The sequence below is a fragment of the Chiloscyllium plagiosum genome, chromosome 9 (assembly GCF_004010195.1).
Source record: "Chiloscyllium plagiosum isolate BGI_BamShark_2017 chromosome 9, ASM401019v2, whole genome shotgun sequence".
In the NCBI taxonomy this organism is placed as follows: domain Eukaryota; kingdom Metazoa; phylum Chordata; class Chondrichthyes; order Orectolobiformes; family Hemiscylliidae; genus Chiloscyllium; species Chiloscyllium plagiosum.
In genome coordinates, this window is record NC_057718.1 from 76,537,057 (window position 1) to 76,548,847 (window position 11,791).

Genomic DNA, 11,791 nt, shown 5'->3' on the forward strand with positions numbered 1-11,791 from the left:
GTTGGAGGGCATCTTTAACCAGGTGGGAAGGGATATTGCGGTCTCTAAAGAAGGAGGCCATCTGGTGTGTTCTGTGGTGGAACTGGTCCTCCTGGGAGCAGATACGGCGGAGGCGGAGGAATTGGGAATACGGGATGGCATTTTTGCAAGAGATAGGGTGGGAAGAGGTATAATCCAGGTAGCTGTGGGAGTCGGTGGGTTTGTAAAATATATCAGTGTCAAGTCGGTCGTCACTAATGGAGATGGAGAGGTCCAGGAAGGGGAGGGAGGTGTCAGAGATGGTCCAGGTAATTTTCCTGATGTCATGACTCTTATCTTCTTGATCAATATGCCATGCTAAACCCATTCAAAGGCCTTGCAAAAGTCCATGTAGATTATATCAAGTTGCACTACCCTTATCCATATACTTTGTCACTTCCTTGAAGGATTCACTCATGTTTGTTAGACATAATCTCTCCCTGACAATCTCACGCTGACTGTATTTGATTAATCTTTGCTTCTCCAAGTAGAGATTAATTGCCCACAGAACCTTTTTCAATAGACTTCCTATCGCTGTTAGACTCAGTAGCCCATAGTTTCTTGGTTTATCCTTGCCACCTTTCTTGAATAATAATATCACATTAGCTGTGCTTCAGTTCTCTAGCACCTCTCTTAGACCCTGAGTGGATTTGAAAATGAATGTTAAGGTTCTGCAATCTCCTCCTTTTCCTTCCACAGCAGCTTGGAGTATATCTCATCTGGGCTGGGCATTTATCCATCTTTAAGTCTACTAAACCTGCTAATACCTCCCCCTTTCATTCTAATTAGTTCAAGTATATCATAGTTCCCCTCTGATTTCTATATCTATATTGTCCTTGTCTATGGATCCCAATAAAAAATTAAGAAAAAAATTAAACCTACTAATGAAGAGTCACACATTTTCCTTTGCCTTTGACCATCACATCATTTTCTTGAGTCAAAATAAAAATAATTTCAAAATCACTATTTCATATAAATAGAATCACACCATATTGTACTCAAATATAAGGGAATGCATAACAATGATTAGTTTATCACCTGCCTTGCAGGTGTATTTACCTGTCTTGATGTTACACTGATACCTCGATGACCGTGTCACGACTGGTGGAAGTTTCCTGACTTTTGGATAGACTTTCAAAACAAAGATAAGAATTTTACAATTGATGTACTTAACCATGTCTCAGTATAAGTCAATGTTGATGTGGTAATGTAAGTGTTTTGGCTCTTTCCTAACAGTTAAGGAACCAATAAGTGCCACAGTGTCACCTACTTTTATGAAGGCCACACCACCAGCCCCCTCCAGATTAAGTGAAAATCAAGAACTTGTCCCGGCAATGATGAGTGGTCCCCTGGGTCATGAACCCTGGGAGGCAGAAATAGCTGCCTTCCCCTGAGAGCTGCTAGCCAATCAGAGGCTTGCAACTTTACATTCCACAAAAGTGCCACCAGACAGGCAGAGGCTGTGCCAGTAACTCGCCCACCTGAGAGATAGGATCTCCAATGCATCCACGTCAGAGGTAAGTGGTGGTAGTTAGGTGTCAGAGGAGGGAGAATAGGAAGAGTAGTCACTAGCAAGAGTAGGGGGTTGTTTTTCAGTGGGACTCCCCTTCCCAATTTGGGGTCTGACCATCCAATCCCTCCTGCTTGATTGAATATACTCCCAGCACCAAACTCATAATGGGAAAAGGCACTAAATTCCACCTTTGATAGGTGGTCATACTTGGTGCAAGTTAGGATATGGGTAGAGTTTTCAGATGACCATGTTTATGGAGGATAGAATATCAGGAGACTGAAGAGATGATCATTGAATAGTCAACTTTTCAGGTAAAAGAAAGGCATGCCTTTGGAGGTCTTACTGACGACGAGAATATGAGATTGGAAACTTCATCTTGGTATCAGGTGTGACACTAATGTTTGAACACTTTGGTACAGTCTAAGAAGATATTTGCTGTGAGCAAGATGGAATTGGTAATCAGAATAGAGTAGGAGCCAAAGACGTTGGCAAATGACTAATTAGAAGAAAACTTTGCTCACTTGGTAGTAGCTGTCAGACAAGCTATTTTATAATTAGGCAAAAGTTGGAGGACTGGAGAGGGTCCAGAGCAGCATGTGAGCTCTCGGCAAAAACACTTCATTTATTGTAAAATGTTTTGGGTCATGCTAAGATTGTAAAAGGTACTATACAAAAGCAAGTTGTTCTATTTATATAGGACAATTTTAGTCTATATTTTTATTTGGATTCATCAACGAATACCAAGAAAGAAATAGTTGTTCATGAAATTTCAGCAATTTGAATTATTGGGGAAATTGAACACCCCTACCCTTTTCTCACTTTTTTTTTAGAAATGCTTTGAATCATCCAAAAATGGTTGAAGATGCTTCAGATTATTGAGTGCACTCTAACAGTTCAAATCACATGTAATTACCTCATTTGAGATCCCTGTTAGTGAGAAAAGAACATGAATTTAAAAGTACCCCAAGTCCCTGCTCTTCTTTTTCATTCTCTGACAACTTTCCCAAACCCCAGTGTTTAATTTTTCCATTGGATTGCAGCTTTGAGTGACACACTTCACTATTAGAATTAAAATAGTTAAACCTCAGGAGCTGCACTGATCTGACGACCTGTTGTTATTTGACGGAAAATTGCTGAGTGAACCAGCCTTTAATACCATATTGGCTACGTCAGTGAATGAATTATTAACATCAAAGCTGAAAGCAAACCTGTTGCCTCTGAATTGTAATTGGTTTGTTCTCTGGCCTTCTTTCAGAACACATCATGAAGTGACAGCAGTCAGGATAGTAAACGTTTGCTGATACTCGGCAGCATTTTTCCTTAGCAAGCCAGGAAATAACTTTAGTTCAAGAGGAACAGAACAATAACAGGTTATTTGTAAATCACTAGCTAGGTCATATCAAACACAATGAATTTTGTGGTCTGTGGCTAGGCATTAGATCTTGCTGCTGATTCACAGAAAGCTGTCTGTATTGATCTGGTGATCACTGTATTGAAACTTTCTCCTTTCCCAAAGGCGGTTTACATCTGGTACTAACTCAGAGGAATGCCTTTGCATGCTACAGCAATGATGGTAGCAAACAGGTATCAAATGAAGAAGTTAAATTCACATAAAAATATTCACTTTTAATGTAAGTTTCCAGACAGTGCAATAAATGTATTAAGATAGAACTAACAGAGAGATACAGTTTAAAAAGAAAAAAAATTAATAATGTTTAACCACTGATAAGAAATTTGACTTTCTGCAAATATAAAATTAGCATTTTAAAAGTTATTTAGCAGAAATTGTTAAAGAAAGTTGTAAAAAGAAAACCAATTACACCTCATTCAACACAGTGCAAGTTTTTTCAGGATTTTTGCAACACCACAAGTATTAGACCATAAGACCATAAATGTAGAAGCAGAAGTAGGCCATTCAGCTCATTGAATCTGCTCCACTACTCAATGAGATCATGGTTGATCTGATAATCCTCAACTCCACTTTCCTGTATTTTACCCATAACATTTGATTCCCTTAGTGATTACAAATCTGTCTCTCTCAGTTTTGAATATAAATAATGACACTGACTCAACAGACTTTCTAGGATAAAGAATTTCTAAGATTTCCTATCCTTGAGAGAAGAAATTCCTCTTCATCTCTGTATTATTAAAAATGCAATTCCTTATTTTGAGATAATGCCCTCTGGTCCTAGACTCTCCCACCAAGAGGGGAAACAACCTTTTCACCACTACCTTGTCAAGTCCCCGGAGATTCATATATGCTTCAACAAGGTTGCCTCTCATTCTTCCATATTCCAATGAGTACAGGTCCAAAGGTCCAATTTACTCAACTTCTTCTCACAAAGACAATCTCGCTGGACCCGGTATGAACCTAGTGACTGACTCCAATGCCTATATATCTTTCCTAAAGACATGGGGCCAAAACTGTTCACAGTATTCCAGTTTAGGTCTGACTTGTGCCTCGTACAGTTTTAGGAAAACCTCCCTACTTTTATACTCCATTTGCTTTGAAATAAAGACCAACATTCCATTTGCTTTCTGTAGTCGTTCTCCATTTAAAAATATTTAGTTCCTCTATTCTTCCTGCTGAAATGAATGACCTCACATTTTCCCACATCATCTTCCATCTTCTACGTTTTTGCCCACTTACTTAACCTGCGTTCTATCCCTCTGCAGACTCGTGGTGTCATCCTTACCACTTCCCTTCACATCTATTTTTATGTCATTCTCAAATTTGGCCATTTTCCTAAATCAAGTCATTAATATTACATTGTAAATAATTGTGACTGCAGCACTGATCCCTATGGTATTAAAATGTAAGTTTCCATCCATTAATAATTGCAAGGGAGCTAGCAGTTAGTGGGACTCTCAACACGACACATTATCAGTACAGAAAATGCACTGACAATAACCTTTGGATTTTCATGACACTCATGCATGTCCAAACTCCCAAAGTTGCTGTCACTTTCAGTGGAGGAATGACAGCAAGTGCTGACAGATTTGCCATTATTACCTGAGTAAAATCTGGGCCAATGAATATCAGACACTGCATGACGCCTGCAAACTAGGGAAACAATAACTTTTGTCAAATAGCATCGTTCAGTGGTTGACTGGTTACAGCCTAGGTCACTCAGTCGACACACTACTTTGATAGCTTTTTTTTAAGTTCACAGATTGTATTTCACTTACAATTATTTTGTTGCGTGTTTTACTGCCACGTGGTAAGTTTTGGGTTCATGGCAGACGGGTCAAGAAGAAGGCAAGCCAAGGACTGGTTTCTATTTCAAAACAGGGCTACTTATATTATTTCATACTAAATACAATGACATATCTTACAGTAGGCTCTAACTTATAATTACATTATGATGACTAAGCTATCTTCTTCAAATGGTCATATCCATTTGCAGAATGTGTCTCTTTAAAAGAGTCACATATTCCAAGGTATTTCTTCCAGTGTTCTTTAAAGTGTGTTCTAATTCGGCCCTTTCTGTGGTAATTATACTCAATGATGTGCAGTGATGTGACATCACAGTAGGTTTGCTCCAGTGTCCACTTATTCTTACAACCATGAAGATCTTGCCAGCTATTGCAGACTTTCACCTACACCTGAACTAGTATACCATAGCCCAATGTCACTTAACCAAGGGTGGTTCTGGCCAAGCAGAAAGTTTAGAGCAATGCTGTACTTCAGTCCTACAAGAGTATGATCTCATCCTTCAGCAGATCTAAGTCTTTCCCATAGAGATCGAAGACTATCAGAAAAATGCAGGCTTCACACTGACCAAATATATGTTGTTCTTGGCAAGGAAATGTTCCCTAAAGGTTCCACAAACAGCAGCCATTAATCCGCAGTAATACCCACACTGATTTTAAATGTTTCCTCATCAGAGGCCTGAAAGGAAACAGGAAACAATGTGTAAAAATTGTACCAGACTCCTTAGCTATCATTTACTTTTTGATAATGGGGGTCTTTTATCAATGTTTTATTTCCCTATCCGGATCTATATTTATTGGTCACAAATTTTGCCATTTCAGCTAAGGCCAAAAGCTGAACTCAGAGTGTCTGACAGATCTGTCTCATTTAAGCTTTCCAAATACATTTGGGATAAAAAAGGACTGTATGAATTATTTTCTGTTTGAAAACAATCAGAAGTCTCATGCACACATAATAACTCTGATTTGTTGAATGTATGAAGAGAGTCTTATTGTGAGACCTGGTTTTTATCAAGCCTAGGAACATTCTTGGAGCACAGATTTACGAGTGTTTCCTGTGATTGGCTGTACAGCTAATCTTAAAGCATCAGAGCTGTATGCTTCCTAAGGTTTAACAGTTTGAATTTTAATAGTAACAAAAGGGAGAAAATAAAACACTAGGAATTGGAAATGTTTTAGCAGATGAAAAAGAGGAGGAGGGGAATGAAGGAGATTTTGAATTAACTCTACAAAAAGCCAATATCCTGTCACCAAGTCACACTTTATTTCCATGTGAAAAGTCCTTGATACTGACCAAGCTTCCTCAGAAGCGCAGCAGGTCAGGCAGCATCCAGGGAACAAGAGCCTGAAGAAGGGCTTATGCCCGAAACGTCGAATCTCCTGTTCCCTGGATGCTGCCTGACCTGCTGCGCTTTTCCAGCAACACATTTCCAGCTCTGATCTCCAGCATCTGCAGACCTCACTTTCTCCTCAAGCTTCCTCAGAGCCAGCTCACAACTCAGAACCGCTGATACTCCTGTTCTTATCTGTCAGCCAGGGCACCCTGTTAACCTGGACCAGGTTAACAGCCCCAATTAGGGAACTTATTTTATAATGTGCATCTGGCTGACCTCATTACAATCACCACATTCAAAATGGTTATGTGCTCAAAATAGAATGGAAACAAATCAAGACTGTGACTGACTCCAATGAGCAAGATTATCCTGTTTGCTGGCCAAAGAGAAAGAGAAAAGGCTGTTTTTATTTTTGTGTTCAGAAATTCACTGTTGTACTTGTTCCACTCACTTGATTCTATGTTTATTAAAGAAGAGATATGAATCTGCTCTTATTTACAAAGATCATTTTGGATGTGGGTCACTCTGGTAAAGTTGTATTGAATGTCCATCTGTAGTTTCTCTGAGAAGGTGGCATAGGATTTCTGCTTAAGATGCTGCTATCCTGTGGTTGTGATTTGGTGATAATTCCATAACATCAACCAACCAACTTTAATTTGGGTCCAAATCATAATATTGTACATCTTGGAGGTAATGATGTACTTAAAGCCATGCTGCTCCTATCCTTATAGATTGAAATAATTTGGTGAATTCCTGCAAAAAAGTAGATCGCACATGTTGCAGTGCACAAAGTAGGATGTGTGGATCTTGAATTCTTTTACAAGATCTCCAGCTACATTGAACTGACTGCTGTTAATCTTGATTCTGGTTGCATGCATCCAGTGATGTCTTCAGTAATGGTTGACTCAGTGACTGATGCAGGCCCAGTCTAGTGGCTATGACCCCCAGGTTCCTGCCTCGTTTGTCAGTGATGGTACCACTGAACCACTCCTGATGTTAAACACTGAGGTTCGGGGATCCAAGATGGCGGCGACCCAGTAAGACTGAGTCTATAGTGCTCCTCCCAAGACTTGGGCACAGTGGGTCACCTACCCCCTACCAAGCTCACTAAATCATTTATAAATCATTTATAATAGTTTAGTAACTGAATTAGTGGTGTAATATTATATTTAATCAACTTTATCCTAAGTTAAAATGATTCTGGTTGCATGCATCCAGTGATGTCTTCAGTAATGGTTGACTCAGTGACTGATGCAGGCCCAGTCTAGTGGCTATGACCCCCAGGTTCCTGCCTCGTTTGTCAGTGATGGTACCACTGAACCACTCCTGATGTTAAACACTGAGGTTCCCTGCTCAAAGTGCAAGAAACTTCCCATGCATTGCCTTCTCTTGGAGCTTCTTCCAAGTGGAGTTCAATGTGCAAGACGAAATGAGAGGATTCCTGATGAAGGGCTAACATCCAAAACATTGATTCTCCTGCTCCTCGGATGCTGCCTGACCAGCTGTGCTTTTCCAGCGGCATACTCTTGACTTCAATGTGCAAGAGTACTGATTCATCAGTTTGGTGTGGGAGGACAATAGATATTGATCAGCAAGGAAACTTTTTGTCATTGTTTGACTTGGAAGTCATAGCATCTCATTACAATACCACCAGGATGTACATCACTATGCCCATATTGTTGGAGAGTTTACTCATCTGGTAGAACAAACTTGCCAATGGGTGCTGATGGTCAAGTCTAACATTTTGGTTGTTAGATATAACACTGTAAACATGACTTCATCCTGCTATGTACACAAGTAGTCTGTTGTACAGTTCCACAACCTAGCAAAGAAGGCTTTTGAGTGTCAACTGGGCCAGGACTGCCGGAGTCTTGACCTCATTTGATGTTTCTGGTGTTGGTCACTACAACACATACTGGAATCTTATGTAAATTCAGGTAAATCTGGCACCAATAGCAGAAGTCTCTGTTACCTGGCCAATATATTCAGTAGTTTAAAAAGACTGTGTGATGTCAGAAATAAGAAGCAATTAATACTTGTTTCAAATGATCCAAATTAAAGTTATTGATGCATTCAATAAATATGCCAAAATTCCCCATGTTTTAATGTCGAAGATTTGGGTTATTGAGGAATATCTGTCACTTTTATATTAGGAATTGCAAGATTGAACTTTTCCAGCTAAGCTCCAGAGGTTTGTTTGTATTAATCACAGCATTATTGTGCTGAATTTCATGTTGCTGAGTTTAAGGCATGTGAAAAATGTGCTTTGTTCCAGCCGTTTTGATCACATTGTGTGACTTACTGAAAGGGCCATCCTTTTATGGGCAGCACGGTGGCACAGTGGTTAACACTGCTGCCTCTCAGCGCCAGAGACCCGGGTTCAATTCCTGCCTCAGACAACTGTCTGTGTGGAGTTTGCACATTCTCCCTGTGTCTGCGTGGGTTTCCTCCGGGTGCTCCGGTTTCTTCCCACAGTCCAAAAATGTGCACGTTAGGTGAATTGGTTATGCTAAATTGCCTATAGTGTTAGGTGTAGGGGAATGGGTCTGGGTGGGTTGCTCTTTGGAGGGTCAGTGTGGACTGGTTGGGCTGAAGGGCCTGTTTCCACACTGTAAATCATCTAATCTAAAAAAAATTTTAAATTTGCAACAAGGCTGTAAGCTGATATTCATTGCAAATTGATGAAGAAGCATCAGACATATAGAAGTTGCTGGAGCATAATACCCAGTTTAATCTGAGGTTGGAGGGAGAGTGGAGACATGGGAGGGAAGGTCAGATAAATCATGTGTAACACAGGAATGTCAATTCCTATCTTCACAGCTGAAATACTAGTCGGTCTGCCGTTGCTCATTGTTTCATGTGGGGTTGTTCTGTTTTAATTAAATACATTAGAATTATTTTATCATTGCTTATAGTATCAGTTGGATGTACTACAAAAACACTTCTTGTAATTTCGTCTTTTCAAAGTCATTGTTTAGATTTATATTTTTACGTAATATTTGTATTTGTTTTTACACAAAAAGTGTTATGAAAGTTTTATTAAATCCTCCTTTGCTGCTATTTTCTTCTCTATGGATTGTCTTGGTGATTGTTCCACCTTTTGGTTTTCATTCTACATGATAGATCAAGGAATACTCATTACTCAATGGTACCTGGTCTTATTATAAATATTTACACAACTGTTTCTGTTTGTCCAGATTCTCCTCTCCAGGTAATAAAAATTAGAGGTGTAGGTCATATAAAACTCAAGTATAATCACTTGTTAGGTTTCAATATAACCATACAGTAGTTTTTTTTACTGATAATGTCTGTTTGTCTGGTATGCTTTTGGTTGTAATTTGCTCCTACAGAAGTGAGTGCCATTGCCAATTATGAGATTTGAAATTAAAGTGCAGCACATGGGTGTCACTGTTAACAATTGTCATCGTACAGCTGTATTGGAGGAAAGAATGAAAAGACTGTGGCCCAACTCTTACTAGCCCAAACAAAGTGGGTAATAGTGAATGAGTTGAGAAAATATGGCAAGATCAGCAGAATACAAAGATTCTCAACATAGAGGAGAATAAAGTCAGATCAGTTTTGAACAGTGAGGAGAGAATTGTACTGGCAGGAAGTGAAAGAACTATTCATGTGACATTAATAACTAATCTCGCCTCAATGAAATATATTTTCCGATTCACATGTCAGACCGAAACTAGATGGCAACAAATCCCAACCTGACGACTGCAGCTCACCACATGCTTTTCCAGTCCTCCAACTTTGTAGCAGTTCCATGAAGTAATTCTAGTATGCCATCATCAAGACACACTTCATTTACAGGTGGAGAATCTTTGACCTCCCTCAGAACCAGCTCTCAGAGTGAATAGGATGTCTGAGACTTCTGTTCTTTTTTTTCTCTTTCTTTTTTTTTCCTGAAAATCTCAAGGGTGTTAGTGGACACTGCTCATTCTCCAGGGACACCCGGGCTCAAAACATTCCTGTTTATTTTCTTTTTTATACACTGATCCAGCTCCCTCAGAGGCAGCTCTCAGAGTGAACAGAAAGTTTGACACTCCTGTTTATTTTTTCTCCCCCTTTCTTTTTTAACCCCCACACTACCGCCTAACTGCGGTAGTGCTTATTTTTTCCCCAGCACCCATGGTGTGTGTGTGCAGGTGTGAGACACAGTGAGAGACAAGATGCATGAATCTTTATTCAATTTCCACCACCAGGAAGATAGGAAAACACCCGAGTGGCCAGTGACAAGCAGTGCCCTTCACAAAAGGGCAATGCTGTGTGATCAAACAATGAAGGGGAGGGGAGGGAAGAGACTTCTGTTCTTATCTGTCAACTAGGGCTCCCTGGTTGGACCACATTATTAGCCCCACTCAGGGAACTCATATTCTACCTGGCTTACCTCATTACGGCCACTACATCCCCAACATCTCTGTGGCAATGACCACTCACAGCTACATGGTCGACAAATATTGGCATTAGACACTCAATAGTGTTTCCACATCCTCATGGCATATCTCTGCTCAGACAATACAGTTGTCCACTTTAATACTGCATTTTGGAGCACTTCAGCACTTTCAGCGAATGCTGCTGCGGGGACACTTTGTGTGGAGGGACACAAACTCACCTCATTTATTGGAATAGGTTACATCTTAAGTCTCCACACTTGCGCTCTTACCATTCACTCACTTTGCACTTATTCAGATGCTCATAGCACCTCTGCCTTGCCTTGTGTTGCCTTTTTGCACTTTGACCCTCATGCAGAACTTAAAGGCTCACAGTACGTCTGCCTTGCCTTGCCATTTAGTGCAGACTCAAAGCCAAACAGCTTGTCAGTGCTGATCAGGAAAGGGACTGGACATGTTAGTGTGGGGCATCACGCCAAGTCAATCTCAGACCCGCAGTATGTGGAAACAGCTTATGCAGTTTACTCTGCATGTGCTTTAACCAAATGGCTATGTCACAAAGTCTATGGGGAGTGGTTCTCAATCAAGTCACCGAAGATGGCCTTCAGTCAGGGGATCCCAGCAGACTGAGTCAAGGGCAGTGTCTGATATCAGTCCATAGACTTGGACATTGTCAGTCAGCTGCTTGTATAGACAGGGTGTGTATCACTGTCTTCCAGGAAGTGGGCCACGGTCATTCCTGCAGGTCCAGCCAACCAGTTCTTGAATTTGCAGATGTCATTCAGGGAGATGCACAGAAATCAATCAGGTATCCGGTCTCTCATCAGCTGGGATTCTCTGTCCAAATTCACCTTTTACCTTTCCACCTCGGTTGTAGCAGCATCGCAACAGCGGACCCTGCACGGAATGGCGGACGAAGATTGGGCCCCGGGGACCAGCAAGGCTGAGTGAATGACAAAGGAGAAGGCATCCAGTAACAGTGGCAGCAACACCAGGATGAGGCAAATGATATGAGCGAGGTTCGACCCTAGTTCGAGGTCTCCTGGCAAGCACAGAGTAGATCCCACACTTAATTGCTCAGTACAGACTCACAGGCTGAGCTGACGCTCCAGGTCAGTGGCTAGGCCCAGATATCTGATAGAGAAAGTGAGGTCTGCAGATGCTGGAGATCAGAGCTGAAAATGTGTTGCTGGAAAAGCGCAGCAGGTCAGGCAGCATCCAGGGAACAGGAGAATCGACGTTTCGGGCATAAGCCCTTCTTCAGGAATGAGGAAAGTTTGTCCAGCAGGCTAAGATAAAAGGTAGGGAGGAGG

General features: G+C 40.8%; 1 protein-coding gene and 1 long non-coding RNA gene across 3 annotated transcripts in view; one reads left to right on the forward strand and one right to left on the reverse strand.

The window, feature by feature from the left end:
• Positions 1–2,867, reverse strand: part of LOC122552956 — a 7,359-nt gene extending 4,492 nt beyond the window's left edge. Inside the window, exons 1-2 of the long non-coding RNA XR_006312568.1 lie at positions 2,740–2,867; positions 1,078–1,149 (exon numbers count right to left, since the gene is read on the reverse strand). This is a non-coding gene — a long non-coding RNA (uncharacterized LOC122552956). The remainder of the gene's footprint in view (positions 1–1,077; positions 1,150–2,739) is intronic.
• Positions 1–11,791, forward strand: part of LOC122552954 (filamin-A-interacting protein 1-like) — a 250,336-nt gene that overhangs the window by 72,132 nt on the left and 166,413 nt on the right. The window lies entirely within an intron of this gene.